The 25,650-nt window shown below is 28.5% G+C and overlaps 1 protein-coding gene across 4 annotated transcripts in view; it reads right to left on the bottom strand.

Annotated features, from left to right (window-relative positions):
* The window catches only part of LOC123293967, a 226,858-nt gene that overhangs the window by 25,138 nt on the left and 176,070 nt on the right, over window positions 1-25,650 (bottom strand). The gene's annotated exons all lie outside the window — the stretch shown is intronic.

The raw sequence follows: 25,650 nt of genomic DNA, 5'->3' as shown, positions 1-25,650 counted from the left end.
ATAAAAACACAACAAAAATATGTATATTTATCGTGGGAAAGTGTAACAGCCATCACATGAATATATTATAATTATATTTTTATTTATTTATATAAATTTAATTCAGAACAATCTTTCGCCGAAAAAAAAAGTACTGAAAGAAATCGGTCATGAGAAATCCAAATATATTTATATAAATTAGTTTATTATTACATATGTCGGTTATGTGTTTGTAGTTGAAAATTACTTTCATTAATACTACATATTTTTAGATTCATTTGATTCCATCCAATTAAATTGTGGTTTTTTGAAACATTCATCTAAGATTAAATAGAAAATAAAATGTTGGTTAAAATAAAAGGAATAAATAAGATATCCCTTAGGAAACTACGTATTATTATTGTAACAATGCTGTGGTTTGGATGAATTACGATAATTAGATTATACTCTTGAGAAAATTGTCTATTCCTTTAGGGTGGAGAAAGTTAAATTAGTGAAATTTGTTCGAAAAATTTGTTGTGCATGAATTACATAATACTCGTGATTTTTTTTCAATGATTCAGGATACAAATAACAAAACTTTTTATAAATCTAGTTAAAATGATAGGATTATTTGCTCATCGTTTTTAGGAATTAAAGAAACTATATATTTTAAAATTACCAATATAAAAATTTTACTCTTTTCAGTGCTCCCACTCTTATCATTTATCCTAACTAAGAAGTTATTATATACAGTCTCTTGACAAATGACATCTAGTTTTGGACCGTGGTTAAAAGAAGGTGAATTTTACAAGAATTTTAGTAGGGTAGACCGGAGCTATTTGAGAATGTTTTGGGTTTGAAGCTTGTAGCTATTAAACTACTTATTATATTTATTTGATGCATATATCGTTTATTAATAATTAAAAATTATTTAAGTAGAAAGTAAAATAAAAAAATAAATGCCTAACATGGTAAAATAATTTAAATTATTAGTTGCTACGTACTTCGTAAGAAGTATCCCTTGGGAAGTAGTATAATGTAGAATTTATGGCTTACAAAGGGCACTAATAAAAATTAAAGTCGATATTAAGAAAAGGTGATTTTAGAGGAAAACTGTTTCCTAAAATTGTTAAAGTTTTGTATTGTTATAAATGGGGAATACGAGATAAATTAATTTATTACAAGTTAAAATTAGATTAAATAAAAAATTAAATGAAAATTATAGGAATATGCTGATTGAAGTAACCCCAACAGTTTATTGAGTAATGCTCTGTTCGGAGTTTTTTTCACATTTTTCGAGTTATCGGATTTGGATAAAGTTGTTTTGGCATCTTTTAATTGCAAATCATATTAACTAGTCTACATATGTGATTACTGATAAGTTTAATAATAAATAAAATAATTGCAACCAATCAAGATTTAAAATATAGGCCAGACCACACATTGAAAATAATAAATAATATTTATTATCCTACTAATATTTTAAATGTGAAAGTTTGTATGTTTGTGACTCAACACGCAGATAGTTTATTTCCTGAATTATAACATAAGATTTTCATCCCAGAAAAATGTTAGATTCCTGTGGAATTATCAGGACGTACCCACTGGAAATTTTATATAGTTGTGTTGCAGATAACATTCATAAATTAATAGTAGTTTCAATATTATCATTAATTCTTTTAGTGAATTATGCATTACTATTGTACTATAGCTTATATACATAAGCTATATAATATTTATATTTTCAATAAAAAAACTTAAATTGATTTGATATTAACAATAATTTATTAACATATTGTTTAAAGGCGAAATAAACATTGCTGACTATCCATCCTAGAAGAATCAAGTTATATCGATTGAACATATTGTAAGGTTATTATTATATCAATAGCTGATAAAAACAGACATTGACCTAATGTAACGCTCTATTTATTGTTAGACCAGAACAACATAAACTGATTACAATAAAATTACAACAAAAACGACATATTCATATTGTTATCAACTAACAAAAACAAACATTCAGCAAACAACAAACAAACAAACATTCAAATAACAACAGACAGACAAGTGATCAAGTAATATAATGAACATTTAATAATGTTTATTATTAAATGTGTAAAATAATTCTGATATATACACTTTGTATACAGAGTGATCTTAAAAAGAAAAGTTCCACCCAAGTAGGTATTAAGAAAAACAAATTCAAAGGTCTGTGAAGCCTTTATACCACTAGAAGTCACCTCCCTTTAGATTCTTCAATTTCCTTAACACTTCCCGTAAAAGAAACACAATTAACATTGTTTTTTTTGACTCTTTTGGCTTTTTCAAGACAATTAGAAATTAAAGACCATTTTGCAAAAGGGAAAAAGTCAACTGTTTGATTTGACACATTGACAAAAACTGTTGCAATCTTCAGAAAGCTCTATTTGTTGTCGACTTCAAAGTCGTATAATTCTCTAGATATGAGTATAATAGGTTGGCTGATAAGTCCCCGGTCTGACACATAGATGGCGTCGCTAGTATTAAATGCATATTATTTTTATATAGTACCAACCTTCAAATGATTCGTGTCAAAATTTGACGTCTGTAAGTCAATTAGTTTGTGTGATAGAGCGTCTTTTGTGAAGCAACTTTTGTTATTGTGAAAAAAATGGAAAAAAAGGAATTTCGTGTTTTGATAAAATACTGTTTTCTGAAGGGAAAAAATACAGTGGAAGCAAAAACTTGGCTTGATAATGAGTTTCCGGACTCTGTATTTTTTCCCTTCAGAAAACAGTATTTTATCAAAACACGAAATTCCATTTTTTCCATTTTTTTCACAATAACAAAAGTTGCTTCACAAAAGACGCTCTATCTCACAAACTAATTGACTTACAGACGTCAAATTTTGACACGAATCATTTGAAGGTTGGTACTATATAAAAATAATATGCATTTAATACTAGCGACGCCATCTATGTGTCAGACCGGGGACTTATCAGCCAACCTGTTAAATATCATGTAATTACAAAACTAGTTAGCTACAAGATAACTTAAAGATGCAGATAAGTTTTTTTTAAAAGAACCTTTGTACATTCACGACGACATAAAAAAAAATCTTTATTAATAAATTCTCAAGATGTATGTAAATGGCAGATCGCATAGGGTTTCGTCAGTACTTAAACCGTAAATCTTAGGTTTTATCACCCCAGGTAGAGTTCGTACAAAACGAAGTGGCACCGAGCAAAAGAGAGTGTATGATGTATATGTATGTGCACTCGTATCTACACTCTCTCTTGCTCGGTGCCACTTCGTTTTGTACGAACTCTATACATAAAGTCAATAAATGGTGGAAACGCAATTAACTCTTGCAATATATCAAGCCTAAACATGTAGTATACATTTATTTGCGCTCCCACCATATTTAATTCAGTAAGATGCTTGTTTTATACCTTAAAAACTTCCGAAAGATTTGTTGAAAATTTCATTGAAACTAATTAAAAAAAGCAGGAAGAGCGATATTTTAAATAAGCAGGCAGGATATTAAACAGGCATACATTAGCAGACGTTCTATTGTATAATATATGAGTAAACGCGTAATAACCGCATTTCATTTTGAGGTAGCCCGTAATAACCAAAGTCCTTACAGTGCATCCTCTTTACATTAATAATTTATACTTGATGAACATCTTACTATTGAAATAAACTTAAGTATTAAGTTTTTTAAAAATCACCTGTATTTCTACTACTTTTAACATGCAATAATGCATATATTAAATTAGAAAATGAATTATCTAGGTGTAAAATCGTTGTTACTTCAACTCTATTCAACTATAACTCTAATTTGTTTACAGGGAGTAACATATCAAATTTTTGATCGGAAAACACGGACTTTTTTTTTCAAAGCACTTGCATGTTGAAAACGGGAGCTATAGTGTAAAAATTATCAAAAGCTAACAAATGTTTAATAATACATAACATGTTTTTTGATGAAAAAGATTTTTGACGAAGTCCGGATAATACTGCGTAGCTTCGGTAAATGAAAAAAATAAAAAATCGGCCAATTTGTAGAGCACTGAGTTTAAAGTTCAAATTTCGGATAATTATCTTAAAAAAATTTGACTTATCATCCTGTATGCAAGACTTCAAATCGATATTCCTATAAATAACGAAAATATGAGGGTGTCTTTATCTTAAATGCGACGCACTGTAAAATAAACACACACACACACACACTGTGCATCATTAGGTATATATCACTTAACTATTATTAGTTTTGATAGCTGATAAAGTGAACAGGTACTTATTTACAATACTCACAGGTAAATCGATTGAATAAGTAGGTATGTATAGATCGATACCTACCTATGTGTAAACAAGTACCTATATTACGCTATATGCAACTGTAAGCTTACATACTACATAGGTATGTAAGCTTAGGTATGTTATTATGCAAACGTATATACTAGTGATTGGACGAATATTGAATTTTGTATATTCGCGAACGTCAAGGTTTATTTCCATTATTCGCGAATGCGAATCCGAATGTTAACTTTCAAATGAAGCGCTCACAAATTCTAATGTATTAGTTTAATTAATCCTTTTATATTATTTCTCCAGCATGTTTTTTTCTGTCCATATCTTATCTTCCTTATGCCTTTATCAAATTCCATGATTCACTTCTCATTTTCAAGCTTTTGATGCTGGCTTCTGACGAAAAATATACTTACAGACTAAAATTGTACGTACGACTAAAGAAAAAACAGGATAGACAAAATAAATAATTTTAATTAGTAATCTGTATTTTAAACAAGTGAAAACAAACAATTGACTGAGTTAATTGTTGAAATACCATGTATAGTCAGTGTTGATTTCGTTATCACATTACACATACCAACATGTGACACATACATAACTGATAATCAAGTATAGTACATATTATAAAATTTCCGCCTAATTAGCGTCCTCACGGGTAAACAGTGATGTTTACGAAAAAATGTTTCAAACAAAAGTTGTTTAATTTTTGATAAGGAACATTTTTTACATTTACATTTAAACTTTTGTTCTATCTCTAACGGTTTACAAGATGGGTCTTACGGACCCAAGACCCAATTAACCTATGCTGCTCATTTACGAACTTGACCTCACTTTTTACGTCCTGAGTACGCTGTAAAAATTTCAGCTCGATATCTTTTTTCGTTTTTGAGTTATCGTGTCCACAGACGGACGGACGGACAACCGAAAATGGATTAATTAGGTGATTTTATGAACACCTATGACAAAATTTTTTTCCTAGCATTTTTTTTTTAAGCATTACAAACTTGGGACTAAACTTAATATACCATGTATATTTCATATATATAAGTGTATCAAGCAAACCTTAATCTAATGTAACAGTTTTTAAAGATGTTTTCTTAATACTGAAGACACCATTAAGAAGTGAATCTGTAACTGTAAAGATATTTCAAATGAAACTATTTTTAAAACAAGTTCTCCTAATATTAATTTAATAACTTTTAGTTTTTTTCACCACTTTTCTGTGAAATTTGCTGTTGATTTTTAGTTACGAGAATAAGATAGCCATGGGTTACGCTAGTGACGGGTCGAGCTAGTACATATAATTCTTCATGAACGTAAAAGAGTATGAGTAATATGAGTAAAGTACATATTAGTAAAGTGTGTGGTTATTTTGAAATTTATGAAATACGCATCGTTTTTTGCGAATGTGAATGATAAAAAACACGCGAATATTCGCGAATGCGAATATTCGTCCCATCACTAGTATCTACATTAGATTGATTAGTATGTATTAAGAGTGTTAATATCTGTATTTTGTATCGTACAAGGCTGTATTTTAACTCTAAGGTGCTTGTCATGTTTAATCAATGTCAATTATACAGGTTGTTCTAAAAGGCTATGTAAAACCTCTACTAGATATAATAAAACTCAAAATAAATCCATTTAGCTAAACTTTCTTTCTGGTACAATAAAAACTGTTACAAAATTTTCAATTTTTATTCATTTAAAATTATTTTACAGTGTGCTAAATGAATTTCCTTAATAGACATTATTATTTGTGACACTCTGTACAATCAAATGCAGAATAATAATGATTTATTTAAGTCAATTATTAAAGTCACTTATTGCGATATCCAAAGTCCAATTTTTTGTTTAATTAATGTATAAATTTTTGATTAAATTATGTATCTACATATTTGGAAAGAGGACAATCTCGTATTACGTTTGGTACAACCACAACACGTTCTAGATAAAATCTATTCTTGCTTGTCGTTACTTGGTCATCTCGATCAATTTTTCATCTTAAAAAATCAGAAAATTATAAAACAATATTAAATAAAAGACATTAAAAAATGTATAAAAGTTTAATTAGTGAAAAAAATGGAATCAGGAAAAATTTTATTATATTTGCACTATCTCGAGGTACTGCACAAATTTTCCGTTAGCTACTAAATTTCAAATGCAAAAGCTGCTACAAATTGGTGATTGACTGACTTTATTTTCATGAAAACGACAGTAAAATTATTAAACAATAGGTATAAGTCATCTTTTTGACTATTTCTTATAGCTATTGTTAAAAATTTTACTGTGGAAAAAAACCGAGGAACCTTTTTTGTTTACCGAGGAGAGCGATGATTTTTCTTATACTTTTTTAATGGGGGTTTTTACTGTTTTTGAGATAAGTACTTTCAATCTACTTTTAATTATCCATAAACTCGTCAAAATTGGAAACAAGGTAAAATGTTGTATTCATATTCGACATAAACATGATAAGTCATAATTTTTCGATTTAGAACTGGAATATTAATAATCCTTTCGTTTATCCAGTGTGGAGTAGAAAATAAATTAAATAAAAATCTGAAAAAAGGATCATTTTTTCCTATTTTATGTGTCTGGGCCTGACAGTGTATCACGACAATTGCAGGAGCTGTCACATTGTGGAGGAGGAGGAGACGATGTTTCATCTTCTAGCACTACCCAGCTCTTTTCATGAGGAGATGGACTTATTTGAGCCAGCTTTTCATTGACGACCTCTCTGATTTAAAGTCCATTGACGTCAAAGCACTCCTGCTGTTCTTAAACAGCTCAAAATAGTTCATGGAGTTGTGGTCAAGGATGAGCCAACCCTGTCTCGGTATCACAAAGGACCCCATGGTCTAAGTGTCCCCCCCAGGATATCCACTCTAACCTAATCTAACCTACTATTATATGTAGCTAAAACTAAATACCTATTCTTGGGCACAACATTACCAAAAGTTTATGAATTATTTTTGGCATAAAATAATTTTTGTTTAGAATTAGTTGTTATTAAGTTATGTGTTAAAATTATTACTTTAAAATTAAACATCCAGGATATTTACAAAATTGGCAAACGTATTGAATGTCCATTGAAGCACGTAAAATATTTACTTTAAAACATGAAAGTTAACATGATTGCATACTTTATTTTAAAAATTGCAAATACAATTATGGTTTTTTATAATACCTATACCTATATTATATGAAACTAGTAATTTATCAATCATAAAATGAAATAATAATAATCTGATAAGTAAAATAATATACCGTTAGATTTGAATTACACTTTACTTATACTTACTTAATATACAAGATAATATTTATAATTAAAAAAATAATATATTTAAAAAAGAAGAGAAAAACAGATTTAAAAAAAAAAAACTATTACTATTATTATAATTTCTTTTAAACTAATTTTATTAATAAAACCATTTATGGTTTCAAATTATAACTGTTTTTATATTTACAGTGCCCTATATTACTTAAAATACCTAAATATAAATATTATGCAAAATATTGCAATTTGATATTCATTTTATTACATAATAAGAATTCTAATTTTTCTTTCAAAAACGCCAAATTATTTCTACTGCATAATTTTGCAAATAACAAATGAAAACAAAGAATTGACTGAATAATTGTTGAAATACCATGTATAGAAAGTGTTACATTACACAGATACCTATACATGTCACACATATACAACTGATTTTCCCATATAATACATACTATACTATTTGCGCATAATTTGCGCTCTCACGGGTAAACAGTGATGTTTACGAAAAATTGTTTCAACCAAAAGTTGTTTATTTTTCGATAAAGAACATTTTTTACATTTAATCATTTGTTCTATCTCTAACGGTTTACAAGATGAATCCTACGGACCCAAGACTCAATTGACCTATGTTGCTCATTTACGAAATTTTTACGTCCTAAGCACGCTTTCAAAATTTCAGCTTGATATCTCTTTTCGTTTTTTCGTAATCGTGATGACAGACGGACAGACGGACAACCGGAAATGGACTAATTAGGTGATTTTATAAACAACTATACCAAAATTTTGTTCATAGTATCAATATTTTTAAGCGTTAAAAACTTGGGACTAAACTTAGTATACCTTGGTATATTTCATATACATGGTATAAAAAGCGTGTTAATATTGGATACAGTAACTTTCGGTACAGCTTTGACTCGTTTTTGATTGAATAACGAACGTCTTTCGGGGATCGAATGAAGTGGTACAATGTTTAAAACAAATCTACACCAAGTTCAATATGCTCCTTTCTTGGCAGTATATGACTGACGTTTGATCGATAATAGTGAGTAATTTTCAAATTTAAAATAAATTCACGTTATATTTTCTTCTTTTTTCATTTTTACTTCCTTGTACAAAGTAAAGATGTCCTTAAAATTCTCAATGTTGAATTTTTATCAAATTTATACGTATGCAAGTACGTTGGTATAAATAAAAAACCATTAGTAGCAAAAAGTTATTTTTATACTATATGTATATATGAAATATATCAAGGTATACTAAGATAAGTCTCAAGTTCGTAACGCTTAAAAATATTGATGCCATGAGCAAAATTTTGGTGTAGGTGTTCTTTAAACTGTCCATTTCCGATTGACCGTTTGAATGTCTGCCCGACAACACGATAACTTAAAAACATGGTATTTCAACAATTAACTCAGTCAATTGTTTGTTCTCACTTGTGTGATTTAATTTTTATTTTGGTTATAACATTTAGTTGTACATTTTCTTGTGTACCTACTTCCTTGTACGTAGCGATTTCGAAAATTTTCGATACTTTGAGTGACTCAGAAACCATATATCTAAGGCTGAAATTTTGAATTTAACATCGCCCTAGATATTAGTTGTCCAACTTCCTTTGCAATACTTCGCTTAACTCAAAAACTATAAGGTAGCCAGCCATAACATAGAGTTTTGCAATTTTGAAGTTAAGACATTTGAAACATTTAGTTGAGTATTTTTGTACGTAGCGACAATGAAAATTTTGAGTAGCCCTGAATCTAGCTTTACTTATTTATAAAGGCGCAATTCCACTGAAGCAACACTGGGCGACATGTGGCTCGATATTTGTTGTCAAGTGTTCCTTATTGTAGGCATGCTACAGCGTAATACAAAATTCAATTAAATTTCTCCAGATTCCATGTTGCATGCTACAAACCGCACCGATCCGTTCATTGTTGGATAGAGGATGATTTTTGTCGCTTTGTTTTCTCAATGTCTCTATTGAAAGATGTGTAGCATATTTCAATACTACATGTTGCTTCAGTGGAATTGCACCTTAAGAGTGCAAGGAAGTCATGTGATGCTCACACCAAATTTTTTGAATGTTCAAGGATTTCAATTTTCTTGTCTACTGTTCTATAGGGTACAACAAACACATTCAAACATGGACTCCAAGTTGAAGTGATTGATGCCTTTTAGATATAACATAAAAATATATAACAAGTTTAAATGACAGACTGGCTGACGAAGATGTATCATTCATTTTATATTCGGTACAATATGACTAAATAAAAATAAAAATATAAACATGAAGTCAATGATCGTTACACTGCAATAGTTGTACAATGAACAGCCCATCAAACCATGTATAATCATAATATATATTTATATAATGTATTCAATGTCCGATGTTCTCTTATGTCGAAAAAAGATTATAAAACTAAGCAATTCCGTTCGCGCTATGCCTAGGGTAGCGGATTCGATTCCCACCGTCACAATAAAAATTAATTAAATTAATTATTGCGATGGGCAGGTGTAGTGCATGGTATATGCATGATGGAGGTGTACCAAGCCTCTGAAAATGGACCCTATGACTCGAGTGTATCCCACCCTAACCTAACCTAAATACAAGCCCGAGGTTCTCAAAGTATTTAATGATAGGCGAAATTTCTTGAAAATTTTAAATTTTAGTCACTATAGTCTATATTGCAGACTGGAGACACATATTCCTTACAAGAGACTGTCTAGATTCGATTTACAGAACTTCTATATTCATTAGGCATTGTATGATTTTAGAATGGAAATATTAGTACCTACGTTTATGGTACTGGTAAAATTTGTAAGTTGGAATACTTGTCAGATTTAACTGTTAAGCAGAGGGTAAGCATTTGATGACTCCTTTTGAAGAAACATATTTTTTCCAAATTTTGATTGAAAAGCTACTTAAAAAGTTGATTGATATGTGGTTATATATTGAAAACAAGTCATTAAAATCCGTTAACGGACATTTGGTACACATTATCATTTTTTCTAATGGGAATGATACATACTCCATTAAATTAAAGTCTCTCTAATTTTACTTCTTTTTAATCTAAAAATAATAAAAAATTTAGGTGGAATTATAATTCCAACACTTTTTTATTTCCCTTTGCCATCACTTGTCAAGAGTATCTTTATTATACCAACATACACGGTGAGAATCGAATCTTCCGTTGGTTTTCTATGGATTTTCTATGGAAATTCCGTTTTTTAATTCTGGCGCGACGGTGTAATACACATTAAGTGTATTACGTGTAAGTTAATAATATAAGAATCCGAAAGATAGCCAAATTAGTCCTGTTTTAGACTTGGTGCTGTCATCCTATTAGCTCAGTTGGTTAAGGCGTAACCAATTCCGTCCGCGGTATGCTTAGGGTAGCGGATTCGATTCCTGCCGTCACAACAAAATGAATTTAATTAATAGTTGTGATGGGTTGGTGTAGTGCATGAAAGAGATGCACTCAGCCTCTGAAACTGAGGAGCTGATAAATGAAATTATCAGCGAAAAGGTGGTAAAACACATATACGGTATCACAATGGGCTCTATAGCCTAAGTGTGTCCTTCGTGGACAGCCAATATAACCTAGCCTAATCTAGGCTTGGTGCTTATTACTAAATATTTGTAAGAAGTTTTTTTACCAAACCAAGTTAAATTATAAGTAAGGATATGTTGTAAAATATACAAATTTATAAAATTAAAACGAAGTACGGAAGATTTGTATAAAAAAGTCAATCAATGGTAGGATTTATGTAAGAAGGTATCTACTTTTGATCTTTCAACCGGTTTTCTATCCTACAATAGTAATAACAATGGTTTGATTATTATTTTAACTGCGTTAGGAGATTCATTCCAAGTAGTAGAGATGATATTTGTCATCACATAAATATAATGAAAAGCCACTCCTATAGAGTCGATAAACAGGCATTCAAATTGCTTTAATTAAATAAATTCAATGATTTATTACTTATTTAGCGAATTTTAGGCGTTGCTTTGGCCATTTGTAAGATAACCTCTACGAGTTTAAAAATTGAAAATTTTGTTAAATTTACCAGTTTAATTAATTCATTCAAATTGATATAAAGGCCAGATAACCATTAATAAGTACAGAGATGTATTGGTCCAAATTAAATAATCCTAAAAGTTGTTCTTTTGTAGCTTTTGGATCAAGTGACACCAGGGGCGGTCAAAGCAAGTTTTAAGGATATTGTGAAATTACTTTGTGGTGATCCGTCACACAATGTACAATGAAGTTGTAAGCAAATGTAAAAACGACTGCAGCATCCAAATCGGACCTACCAGACGTCAATCGATAGGTTTTTTTTGAGATCTAGAATTTTCCCATTTAATTTTTTTGCATTGAATGTTAACTTTTTATTTAATCGCAAGAAAATCGTTTTTTTGACTTTTGCAAACGTAGCCATTGATTAGCCGTAAATAAAAAACGCTCGCTATGTTTCTTGGCTTGTTTTCTTCTATAAGAACATATTTTTTGTTTTCTGATTTCAATTTTTTCATTCTTTTCCCAGATTAATTGGATAAATACTGAGAAAGGGAAGAAACAGTGATGAGTAACAATTGAAAAGGTAGTCCTAGGTACGATATGTCTTTCAATAAGGAGTAGACATTTTTACGAAATCATTAACAGTGTTTTTTTAAAAAGTAAATAAAGATTTATTAATAAAAGCTTTCTTTGTCAACTAGCTGTAGACCATCAATTATTTTATTAAATAAACTACATTGCACAAACTGTAGATATGAAAATCCATGTACTGAAAATTAAATTAAATCTCTATCTCTATATATTATAAATGCGAAAGTAAGCATGTTTGTTTGTTTCGCTTTCACCCTAAAACTAGCGAATGGTTTTAATGAAACTGTACAGCAATATAGCTCATACTTCAGAATAACACATGAGATATTATTTATAAAGATATATGTAAAAAAAAAAAAAAAATTAAAAATTAATTTAATTTGACATTACCATAAATTACAGATTTCTGTAAAAGTAGTCATTTGACATTACTATAAATTACAGATTTCTGTAAAAATAGTCAATATAAAATATTTCACGGCCATATTTTCTGATATACTCGAATAATTATGACTATTATACATTTTAAAAAAATAGAAAACCATACATATATTTTATCTATGTAAAACAATCCTTACCATTATTTCGGGATAGCTAGAGCAATCTTTATCAATCATTACTTTTAAACTCAGCGAAGTGGGTGGGTATCATTCTAGTCTAATATATGTTATGAATAAACTCCATCTATTTAAATTGAATTAAGGATGTACGAGCACCAGAGCAATTTTAGACAAAACGCTTAATTTTTTTTCATATGAAGTTGAACTAAATAAAAATCAACTCTGAAAATTGCGGGGGGGGGGGTCCCCGATTATTTATATAAATAAATTCCTTTAAATGTAAGCATATTAAGTTTCAAAGTGCCTCAAGAACATTTTTTGTATAGGAAAAATTGCAAATTAAAAATTTCATAGGTCACTAACGCCCCCCACCCTCCCAGCCAGGTTTGTCGATTTTACCATCCACACATTCGCAAATTATCAACTTTAATATTTTCAATATGCCTCAAATATGTACTCAAAAAAGCCACATAGCTCTTAGACCATAAACTTGCCTGGGCGCTTGTACTACCTTAAGAAAGCAGTCATAAAAGTTGAGCTCTTATTAAAAGCTTTATTGAATGTGTACCTAGGGTAATTTTTATTTGATGTACCAACATATTCTATTAATGAAGTAATAAGTAATAAGTAATATTTTTTACAAATAAAATTGCAGTCAGTTTATTTGTGTATGTATTATGTACACATAGCAATTTTCTATTGAATTATTCATTAGAAGTTCTTTTATATTTTTTATTTAGATTTGTAAAAAATAAAGTAAATAGCAGTAGCGTTATATTTGATGTAGGTATAACTAATAAAAAGACTTTCATTTCATCAAAAAATTACATATTAAATAAGTAGATAATTTGTTTATTTATTAATTATAAATAATAAACATGGTAGGTAATTTAATTTATTATTGACATGCATTACTCGCTGTCTTACTGATCGTATACAGAAAAAGAAAACACTTTATTATAAGGTTTTTTGAAAATAAAGAAACTACAAAAAAAATGTACCTACCAAAACACAAAAAATTATTTTAAAACAAGTGAAAACAAACAATTGACTGAATAATAATATAACAAAAAAAAAATTAATGTAACAAACCGTTATATTTTTAATAGCTATTGAACCCTAAAATTCTGAATTGAATTTTGATAATAATTTTTTTAAATAAATATTTATGTATAAATATTTTCCATAATATTTTTACAAGGAATAAATCAGTAACTTTTTAATTAAAAAGTTAGATTAAAACTTTTATTATTACATTCAAGCCTTAGAAAATATACATTTTAGCATTCCGTAGGGACCGATACAAATGGTAAATATCTACTTACATATAATATTATTTAAATATTTTAAATTTTCAAATATGATACATAATAAATAAAACGGTTAAAAAGTAAAATTAACTTTGGCTTAAACTTATTATTAGTGAAACGCGAAATGATCATTTTCTAATCTAAAGTGTTCTTCTATCTTTTATAGATTAGGAACCTTAGTTAACTATCAAATGACTCGGGAGATCGAGGTTAAATTCTAAATAAGATGCCCTCTTTCAATTAAACCACTTTTTGTCTGAACCAGTTTTGATTAAAATAGAATCTTGTAGAAATGGTGTAATTAAAAAATTCCGACATATTCTGGCCAAACTTTAGCATGTAAAAGGAGGCATAATTGACATTTGAATAATATTATTTTTGATACATATATGGCATAGAAATATTTCATTTTAAATTTCCTAATTTTTATATCATGTAGATATGAAATTTATACAGGTATACTAAGTTTAGTCCCAAGTTTGTAACGCCTAAAAATATTGATCCTACAAACAAAATTTTGGTATAGGTGTTCAGAAAATCACTTAATTAGTTCATTTACGGCTGTCCGTCTGTACCTAAGCACGATAAAAAGAAAAAACGAAAAAAGATATCAAGCTGAAATTTTTATAACGTGCTTAGGACGTAAAAGTGAGGTCGAGTTCGTAAATGAGAAACATAGAACAATTGGGTCCTGGATCCGTAGGATAATTTCTAAACCGTTAGAGATAGAACAAAAGTTTAAATGTAAAAAATGTTCCTTTAAAAAAAATTAACAACTTTTGTTTGTTTTCGTAAATATCACTAGGGGGAGAAATAGGCGTAAATCAGCTCGTGTTATACGGGAATATCAGTTATGTATGTGTGACATGCATGTATGTGTGGCTATCTAAACGATTGTGTAATCGACACTGTCTATTCATGGTATTTCAACAATTAATTTAGTTAATTATTTGTTTTCACTTGTTTTAACATATCTTTACGTAGGCAGTAATAAATACAAGTAGTATAATTTAATTCTGCTTCAAGATTGTGGTTTGATTTTTGGTTAATTTTAAACTAATATTGATTGATTGGTACGATTTGAGATATAAATTATATATATTCATTATATTTAAATTATATATTAAATGTATATTAATTATATTTAAATTATATTTAGATTCTAGTATGCGGTTTATAAACCACACGGAAGGAATTATTTCCGGCGTTGTGAAATAATTAATCTCCTGTGCGATGATGCTAGACTACTCCTAAAGTTAAGATTAATTCGCACTTAACCGTTTTTTTTACAATATACAATACCGAACATTGAGTATAAGGAGAATTTATAAAATATTGAATAAACAAACCTATTATTAAGAATATAGAAGGAATTTTAAATAATTTTAATTTGCAATGGTCATTTATTTCAAAATGTTTATATTTATTTCTTTTTAAATTAATTGTATGCTTTATATAATTTAATTTGTTTCGTGGAATTTTGTAATTGATTATTGATTCAAATCATTTAATAGAACGAATTTGTAATTATTAAAGGCTGATTCACATCAAATAATAGGACTCGATCTTTTAATATAGATCCAGAAGAATAGGTTGTATTCAATTTTAGATGTTGACCTAGCTGAACGGAAATTTTATTAGCCAAATGGTTAAAACATATCCGATGTTCGATTCCTATTTTAATTTAAATTTAATTTTTATTTACCATTGGATATTCAATATTTTAAAAACTCTCTGTAATATTTAAAATGTATGACAATGATCGAACCGTTGTGATCCAAGTATCATTTCTCTTTAAATAACGATTTGAATGTGTAATTTGGCAAATTTGAGTATTTAATAGTGGATGCGAATCATTGTTTGTGAATAGGATACAATTTGAGTCCGGCTTTACTCGAGGGATTCGAGTGAATTTGATAAATTTGAACTCGAATGAAAACGAATTTGACTTGAGTCAACTCAATGTGACCGAGTAGATTCCGTGACACAAATAATAAATGTTTAACCAATAACTAATTTTTATATTTTATTTCATATTTAATAATAATTAATATTGCTAATTGCAGAATATCCAAAAATTTTTCTATACTAGCAGTAGGAATATTGTGAAGTTATGCCAACTTCTCATTATGTTAACTATTCGATATTGAATAAGTAGCAATTTCCTTTTCAATAGCAATTTCTTCCTAATATATTTGTCTTACTATTAGTGGGTATAGGAATAGGGAATATTCATGTATTTTTTTTATATTTTTAATTCATTGTTTACACCGTTATAATAAAGTAAAAAATATAAATACTGCTTAAAAATGCTGTATTTAAGTGTAAAAAAAATTTTAAAACACATTATAATTTTAAGATATTTAAAAGCAGTTTTTAGGCGCTCTCTGTTGATGACGTATAAGTACGTGATCTGTCTAATGGTGTCAGTTCAATGTATAGTTTACACTTTAAAAAAATAAATTTACAACACAGAATTTACATTCGTTATCATTAAGTTTTCTAAAAAAAGCCGTAGAATAATAGAAATCAATGTAATACTTGGTAATACCATGCAAAATGTAAGTAATTAATACCATACAGTATGTTAACAAATTTGACAAGCCAGTAGTATAATATCACGTCCGTTTAAAAATTTAAATTTCCCGTTTTAGAAATTTTGAATTTTTCTCCCTGAATTTGTACTTTTATTAATTAATTTTAAGTAATTAATTAGTAAAATAATGGTTTAGTTGAAATGTCCAGCCAATAAAGTTACGGAAAAAAAATATTTTAACCAAATTTAAATTTCATAAATATTCCCTATTGTGAGAAAAATTTTGAAAATTTTGCTCATGGGAGTGTAGTAGCTCGTGCGATTCATTTAGTAAATTTACTCGAGTAATTCGAGTCACAATAATCTACTCGAGAGTCGAGACATCACTAGTGTAGAAACGAATTCATAAATTTTTTTAAATTTTTTCCATTATTCATTCCAACAACTGCAATAGTTAATATTAAGTTTGATAAAATATTATCCAGTAAATATAATTAATTTCCCTATAACATAAAAGGACATTTTCTTTATTTTCTAATAAATACAAAAATGTCGCTTGGATTACAATGGTTCTACCGTACCTCTAAATATTTGTATTATGATATTGAAATTACAAAATTTCCAATATAAAATATTTAGACTATGTAATATCAAATTTAATACCCTAAGGTTATAGTTAGTTATTATGATTTGTCACCTTGTAAATTATGTGTTCTATATGAGAGAATATGTATTTTCATTCAATCAATTTATAATGATATTAAAACTTTGTGTTTAGCCATATTTTTGTCGAAAGTTTATGCACTGTATCGAAGGTCAACGGGAACAGTGGGAGGGAAGAGAAGCTGGAAAGTTGAAATTTATTCTGGGTGTTTTGTTTTGGAGAAGCCTGATATATTGTATATGTCCCCTCCCCCTCCTTGGGAATATCTTTCAGCCCCTGCTTTTATAAGATCAGCATAATAAACAACTCAAATTTCAGAACCATACTATACCATATTTCAGAAATTAGAAGGCGATTCCTAGGGGGGCCTTTTTTGACGTTTTTATGACTTTAATTTCAGTAGTTTCTCCTAAATTGAGTTTGACAGTTTAAATTCAGAACTTAGGTTGGGTAGGTGTCACTGAAGTCCTTATTGGGGAATGACAACAATCTAGCCCTTCTTTCCCTTTTTTTATTTCGAATTTTTATATTTTTCAAGGTTTTTGTCAATTTAATAATCGGTATGAAGATAAGGCTAGTATTAAGGATGTGTTTTTTGGTGGCCTGCTCCTCTTTGCCACCTTGTAATATCAGGAAGGAAATATGACTTTAGTGATGGAATTCTTCTGCTTACTCTTAGCAAATTGCTGAGAGAAATGGAGCTATTGCTTTTGTACTGATGATTTGAAAAAATTCATCGGTAGGTTCGATGAACATTTGCAGAAATTTTTTCAAAATTCCATTTTTATTGAGTGTATTTATTGAGTATAGAAATTCCTCACAACAGCAAACATCGCGGCCAATTTTTATAAACAAATCGCATTTCCGGCGAGCATAGTCACAATTATTAATATTTAATAACGCTAGACAATTAAATGGCAATCCAGATTCATTTCGATTTTTCTAAAATTGTTTATTTGGTTTAAGTTCTGTCCATACCGACACTGTTGCGAAAAATTAATATAGAATTATATAAAAAAGATGGAGCGATACTAGGGGTAACGTATAAATATTGTGTAGGCAAACATTTAAATATTATTTACTATTAAAACTATATATACACTGAAAAAAAATTATTTATACTAACCGATATGAGGTTGTCTCAACCTCATCGTGAGATCATATATGACGAATGGTGCCACGAATGTGATACAAGTACCGTACGGGGTTGAGTGGTGAAGTTTTCACAAACACATGAGTTCATTATCACAACTACACGAGCAGGAAGAAAAAATAATAATTATTAATATTAATAATATTAAAATAAGATTTTTATACCTGCTAATAGTTTTATATGAGCGACATATGGATTACAATGATTTTAGTGTCTTAAGTCTACAGCTTAATCAACTGACCTAACGATGCTTCTTACATATATAACAAAAAATATAGTAAATCTAATAACAATTTTAACTCTCTGTTAACTGGTAATAACAATATTCATGAAGTTGGCTCAATCACATATGGACTAAACATGATAAATATGCGATCATAATAACCAAATACTCTATTTAAATCAAACGCAAAGAAATTTTCATTTAATTCATCGATTCGGTTGATTTACACGATTATATATTCCAACTTTGTACAATTTTATTTTCCATCAATAAAATGCATGACTTTAAACCAAAATCAATCTCTTTCATATAGAAGTAATGATTTTCTTTATTTAACTTCAGTGATTTTGTATCAATGGATTAATATTTTAAATTCAATCCCATTCTATTGTAAATAAAAATATTTAGCTGTACTTGTTCTAAGCTTTAGGAAATTGTTTGAAAGTATTGTTACTTTATTTCAATATGAAACAGCCAATTTCGGGCTAAGGTTGTCATTATTTTAATTTTTTTTTCAGTGTATGTAGTATATACCTGGTACACAGGTGTATAAGTTCAACTAGAAAAATAAATATGAGTAAATAATTAGGTCTGTATGCTAATAAAATAAATAGGTCTGATACTGTTTGTTATTGGTGGTATGTATTAACTAATGTCATGATTTATGTAACTAACCTATTGTGCCATTTTTAAGAAAAAGAATTTATTTTTATTTTTTATAATAATAAAATACAGACAACACAACATATAGTAAGTATAACCCAGTAGTGTAAATATATATAATTTACATACCTATCATATACTAAATAATATATTGTATGTATGTATGTATGCCATGTGAATTTTATACATTTTATGCATATTCATATACAGGGTCCCTCAAAAATTTATACCACATGCTATTCGTATTTTTAGCTAAATAGCCGAGAAGGTTAAGGCGAAAAATATGATAGTGTTAGCGTGCCTGAAACTGGGAGGTTATAAAGTCGTCAGTGGTTGTTTGAAAATTCTAATTAATGCCATGCATAATTTATTAAAATAATTTTTGTATGGATAAAAACAAAGCTAGTTGGTTATGCTTGTAAGAATTTTCTGTAGTTTTTCAACAGAAAATCCACTAATTCTTGGTCTTCATCCATGAATTTTTATTCCTCCATCTCAAGAAATTAATAGAAGTACCATAATACTACGAATATAACTTCAATTCGATGTCCTGCAGAAAAAGACCGCTAATAGTTGATAATATATCGGAGAGTTAATGCAAAACATCTATAATATGAAGGATAATGTGAAATAACCAAAAACACTAAGTACCTATGTCGTTGATCACAAGAGCGGTATGTCAGCAATCGTTTCTCATATAGATAAAATTAATAATGAACTAATATTTGCTGTTGACTCGCTTGTTATTTTATATATGGGTTACACCGCATTCTGTACAAGAGTAGTCATGTCACAGTTTGTTGGATCAAAAAGTCTGATCAGTCCCAATTTTAAACACAAAATCTTATTTTTAGAGCTCGATTTAAGTTTTATGAGAATCTGAGGCAAATGTAGAATTTTTGTATTATACAAGAAAAGTTCGAAATTTTTTGCATAACCGTGAAATAGCTAGAAAAAGTACACCAATTCGAAAACTACACTGTAACCATTAAACTATCTATTATTTTTTCCAAAGAGTTTTTGAGAGCCTCTGCGACTTCAGAAATACAGACATAAAATTATTCTGAAACACTCTGTATTACAACCGTTGGTTTTTTATTATATAAGTAAATATTATATATGCTTTAAGCAATGTGTATAAGTTGTATCGTTTTATTATATACTAACCATTGCCCGCGATCGCTTTGCTAAACGATTTCAACTTTTTCAAAACTACGGTTAATACTATACAATAAACAAAGTATTGTCCACCCATAGCCTTCTAACATACCATAAGCCACCCTTTCATCTCAATATTCCCTCTTAATTACTAAGAGACTTGTGCCCTTGCAATTTGGCTTTAATCTTTTACATTATAAACAATAGACCTTTTTCACATTTTTATTTTTCTTTTAAATTAAAGTAAATGAATGGGCTAATTTTTTTCTCCGATTTTTTTTGAGCCATATGACCGAGAAAAAAAGTATTGAAAATCATTAAAATTCAAACTGGCGAAAACGATCCGGAAACTCACGAAGTTATACGTTCGCCAGTCAGTCTACTTTGACTAATTATCATAAATATATACGGATTGCGAAATGAATAAACCGGCAATGACAGATAAACGGGTCAATAGTGACGATGAAAAATAGCATATAAAAAAATATCGGGCGTGTTTTGTACCTCTGTGCCCAAATACTACTTCAAAACAGCAAAAATAATTAATTAATCAAAACATTTGACATCGATAACTTTTTCTTCTTTCTCGTCAACAGTCAGCTCAACCGTATAATTTTTGTTGCGCATTCGATGTTCAGGGCACATTTTACCTTGTACAGTGCAAAGGTGATTTTCTCGTTTGACAGAAACCCATCCCATTGCAGTGTCTCTCTCCCTCGAAAACCTAACAATTTTTTTATGAAATTTTTTATTCAAATTTTTTTTTTTGAATGTTACGTATTTTCTTATTAAAATTATTTTTCACAAAGTTTCTTTTACTCCACGAACTTCGGGTGCATTGAACCTGTCATCTTGCACTAAAAACTCCCATACCATAAAAATAGTTTTGGAACTACCCCTTTCTATACAACCAAAACCAGATAAAATCACATATGGAATCCCTGATAAAAAAATCCGATTTATGAATTGGAAATTTCAAATTTAACCAATCGGAATGAACAGGATTCAACTGTAAAAAAGTTTTGATTTATTCCGATTCATTCCAATTGAAATCAATGAAAATTTTGAATAGAAATTTAATTGAAATGAATCGGGTTTTATTGGTAAAAATATCCAATGCATTTCGATTGAATTCCGATTCAATCCAACAGAACTAATTGAAAATTTCCAATTGGTTGCAATTCATGAATGGGATTGAATTGGAAATTTCATATTGGGTTCTATTGGATTGAATTGGAGTTCAATCGAAATGAATTGGAAATTTGAAAGGGAATTCAATCGGACTTTTTTATCAGGGATAGTATCCACACTTGTGCATAATGTACATGAATTAAATAAGAGTTTATAACAAAATCGTAATTTTTTAAAATTAAATTTTTCTGTAACTTCCCATGGTTCTGTCTCAATAAAATTAGTCCTAAATTGATAGGTGAATCATTATAAAAAAAAAAGCCATCTTGACAGCTTTAGCCGATTTCCAGTGATGTGCGCACATATTAAAAAGTAGTTATTATTTTATCATAATAAAGATACATTGGTAGACTTTTTAGTTACGATTGGCTCTGGCTGACTAGCTGGCTGGTTGACTGGCTGGCTGGCTAGGTTATAATATGTTGTTATATGGTCAACTTTCCAAAGATGTAAGAAGTAGTAAGTAAATCATTTATCTTGTATGTAAATTCTTTGTTCTCCTTTTTTATGAAATCAATTTTTTATCTCCATAAATGATAATTTACACGCAATGAAATACGACCATATTTTATTATTTATATGTTCACAAGGGAAACAACTTCCCATTTTGGTTTATTTATTTTTGTGAAAAAAATCAACTTTGTACTTATATAAGGAAAATTTAAAAAACACAAAATAGTTCCGAAATTTCAAACAGCTGTTATCTCTGCGAAAAATCTAAAATTTTGTACGTCAGTGGCTAATTTGAAAACTAATACTTTCTAGATTCTAAACTATTGTTCAAATTTTTTAATCATCCTTTCCCACTTCTTAATGAGGGTTTTTAAAGGGTGAGAAATGTTATTTCTAAATTTGATTTGAAATTGTACTATTTACAACAAATCCAATAAAATTACTCAAAAGATTGTTAATTTTTCTTCGAAGTGAGCCATAAACAGTACGAGCTTCTTGGGCCAAGATATTCAAGATATCCATTCTTTCCAAGCAAAATTGACACTTCTGGATTTAAAATCCTGTACCTCTTGAAATAATCATCGCATTGAAATTTTTTTCGAATAAATTCAAAAATTTAACCTGCATTCTATTAAGTCCTTGCATATTGTTTTTCAAAAAAATTTTATTACAATATAACTTTTTGTTTTTAAAATATGAGAAAAATCGTTTTTTCCATGTTTAAGGCAATTTTCCATCTGGACTTCTCTTTGGTGAAATAGTCGGTATCGTTTATTTCACCATGGTTAAAAAAAAAGTATAAGTTTAATAATTTAATTTAATCATTTAATCTGGAATAATAAATTTGGTCAGCATATCGAAAATAACCAGGTAATCAGCAAGCAGACCAATTAACCAGGACTATATATTACTTATACAATACAATAGATATATAACCATATACAATAGGTTTATAACCTATAAGTGAGAATAATCACTCCTGTATCTCTATAAGCATAAAACTGGTTTGGGAAAAACTTGATAAGCAAAAAAAAAAAGCGATCCCTCGGACTCTCGCTTATCTGGGTTTGACTGTACTATTTTTAATAAATAAAAAGAGGATATAAATGTATTTTAATCCTCTATATATTAACAGTAAAATCTATGCAAATAAATTTATCATCCTGAAATGAATAATGCTTCTATGTTTTAAAGTAAACAATTTATAAAATGATCAATTATTTTATTATTTACAAATTTTATTATTGAATCGCATAAGTAATCTCTATATATTATAAATGCGAAAGTAAGCATGTTTGTTTGTTTGTTTGTTACGATTTCACGCTTAAACTAGCCAATTGTTTTTAAGGAAACTGTTCAGCAATGTAGCTCATACTGCAGAATAACACATGAAATATAATTTATAAAGATATATTAATAAAAATTAAAAAAATTTAAAAATTAATTTAATTTGATTACCATAAATTACAGATATCTGTAAAATTAGTCATTTGACATTACCATAAATTACAGATTTCTGTAAAAATAGTCAATATAAAATATTTCACGGCCATCTTTTTTGATATACTCAATGAATAATTACGACTAATACATTTAAAAAAATAGAAAATTATACATATATTTTACCTGTGTAAAACAATCCTTACCATTATTTTGAGTGGTACAGAAAGGAAGTAAACGAGAACAATCTTTACTTTTAAACCCAGCGAAGCGGGTGGGTATCACTCTAGTCTGTTTATAATGAAATATAAATTCTATTTATTTATTAATGTATTTTTTAAGGCTGTTGTACAAATTTTAAACATTTTTTTATTGGAGTGTAATTTAATAATTTTTGTAAGAAAGTATGCGAAATCATTTATTTGATCACACATAGAAAAATTTGAATGGAGATTTAAACCGAAAATCTGTTGGAAACGAAGCGTGAATTTTACTTCAAGTCCAAAATTCTCATTATGATTATATATAAAATTTAATACTGTATATTTAACTAAATTATTTGATGACAATTTCTAAAGTTGTTGGAGCAAATCGTTCAACAGCTCTTAATCAATTGCTAAATTTTTAATAATTTTTCTTGCAATGTCATCTTTTCTTTTCTTCTTTTATGTTACGGAATTTTTGAACGTGATTTTCATCCACTTCAAAACGTCGAATTGATTTTTAAACTTTATATACTTTTCAAGAACCGATTATAATACAATAATTTAATAACTTTATCTGATTATCTTGATCAAGATATTCTAGATTAAAGAGTTTTTCAAGCTAAAACTAAAAACTGTAGAAAATAAATAATAGTTTAAAAAAACTTAAAATAAATACGCTTTTGTTACAAGCTGAAGTTCGAATAAAAATTTGAGTAATTAACCAAAAAATCATTTTAGCGAATAAAAGCGTGGGGTGCTTTTTAAATATTTTATAATAATTTTTATCAATATTTGTCAATAAATATTCACAATATTTGAAATTTAGCATCCCATGCTTCTTTACGGTGCAATGATTATTTTCTCAATACCTCTATTTTTTTTTAACTTATAGAAATTATTTTCTACTAAATAGTTTAGCTTGTTACAAAAGCATGTTTTTTATTTTTTTTAAACTATTCGTTATTAAATATTTGATTGGACTATCAAGTTATATTAGTAATATTTCACAATAATGCAAAATCGTGAAAGTATTTAACACTAAGCTAATAAAAAAAATTATTTTCTTATATACCCAGGTACCGGTACTTAATTTAAATTACGCCTACTAAGTATATTAAATTATGAGTTATATTTCTTTTGGTATATATATAAATTATTATACCTAATTAACTAGAAATTATTAATTACACATAGTATATATTTTTGAAACGAAGTATCCACATATAAAATAAACTTTAACATATAATATTCAATTTGAATGATGTAATGTTTTTTTAAGACACAAGACTAAGAGTAAGTTAGTTATAAGTAACATTAACGAGTTTTTGATATTCAATTATCCAAAAAAGAGATGTGGTAATTTTTTAATACAGATACAAAGTGACTCACTCTCATCAAACAGTTTTATTCTTTAAAAAAAATTTTCTAACAAGTGAAATTTACAAAATTTAAAAAATCCCCGTTAAATTTTTCGGGTACGGAACTCTAAACTCGCATTTGAAACATAACTAAGAACACTCTCCATTAAATTATCTTTCAAACAAAACCAAAAAAATAAAAAACGGTTCATGCACTCAGGCGCTACGATGCCACAGACAGGCAGACAGATAGATAGACACACACACAGCGGTCAAACTTATAACACCTCCTGTTTTTAGTTCGGGGGTCAAAAATGTATTCATTGGTCTAAAGAAGTACGAGCTGTGTAGCAACTTTTTTTATATGCAAATTGTGAAAATTTGAGAACGAGGCAGATTTACACAATTTTTTTTTAAAATTATTTGCAATTCACTTCAAAAGTAGGTATATTTAACATTGACTTTATAGCCTTATAGCAAATCGGCTAATAGATGGAAAATTTCCATAATTTCATCTAGATTTGACCGTAGAAAATGGAAAATATAATATCTGATTATTAAAATTATTTTAAATTTTATGATATTTTCACG

The sequence above is a fragment of the Chrysoperla carnea genome, chromosome 2 (genome assembly GCF_905475395.1).
Source record: "Chrysoperla carnea chromosome 2, inChrCarn1.1, whole genome shotgun sequence".
Lineage (NCBI taxonomy): Eukaryota > Metazoa > Arthropoda > Insecta > Neuroptera > Chrysopidae > Chrysoperla > Chrysoperla carnea.
Note: the sequence above shows the minus strand (reverse complement) of the source record. Positions and strands in the feature narration are given on the sequence as shown.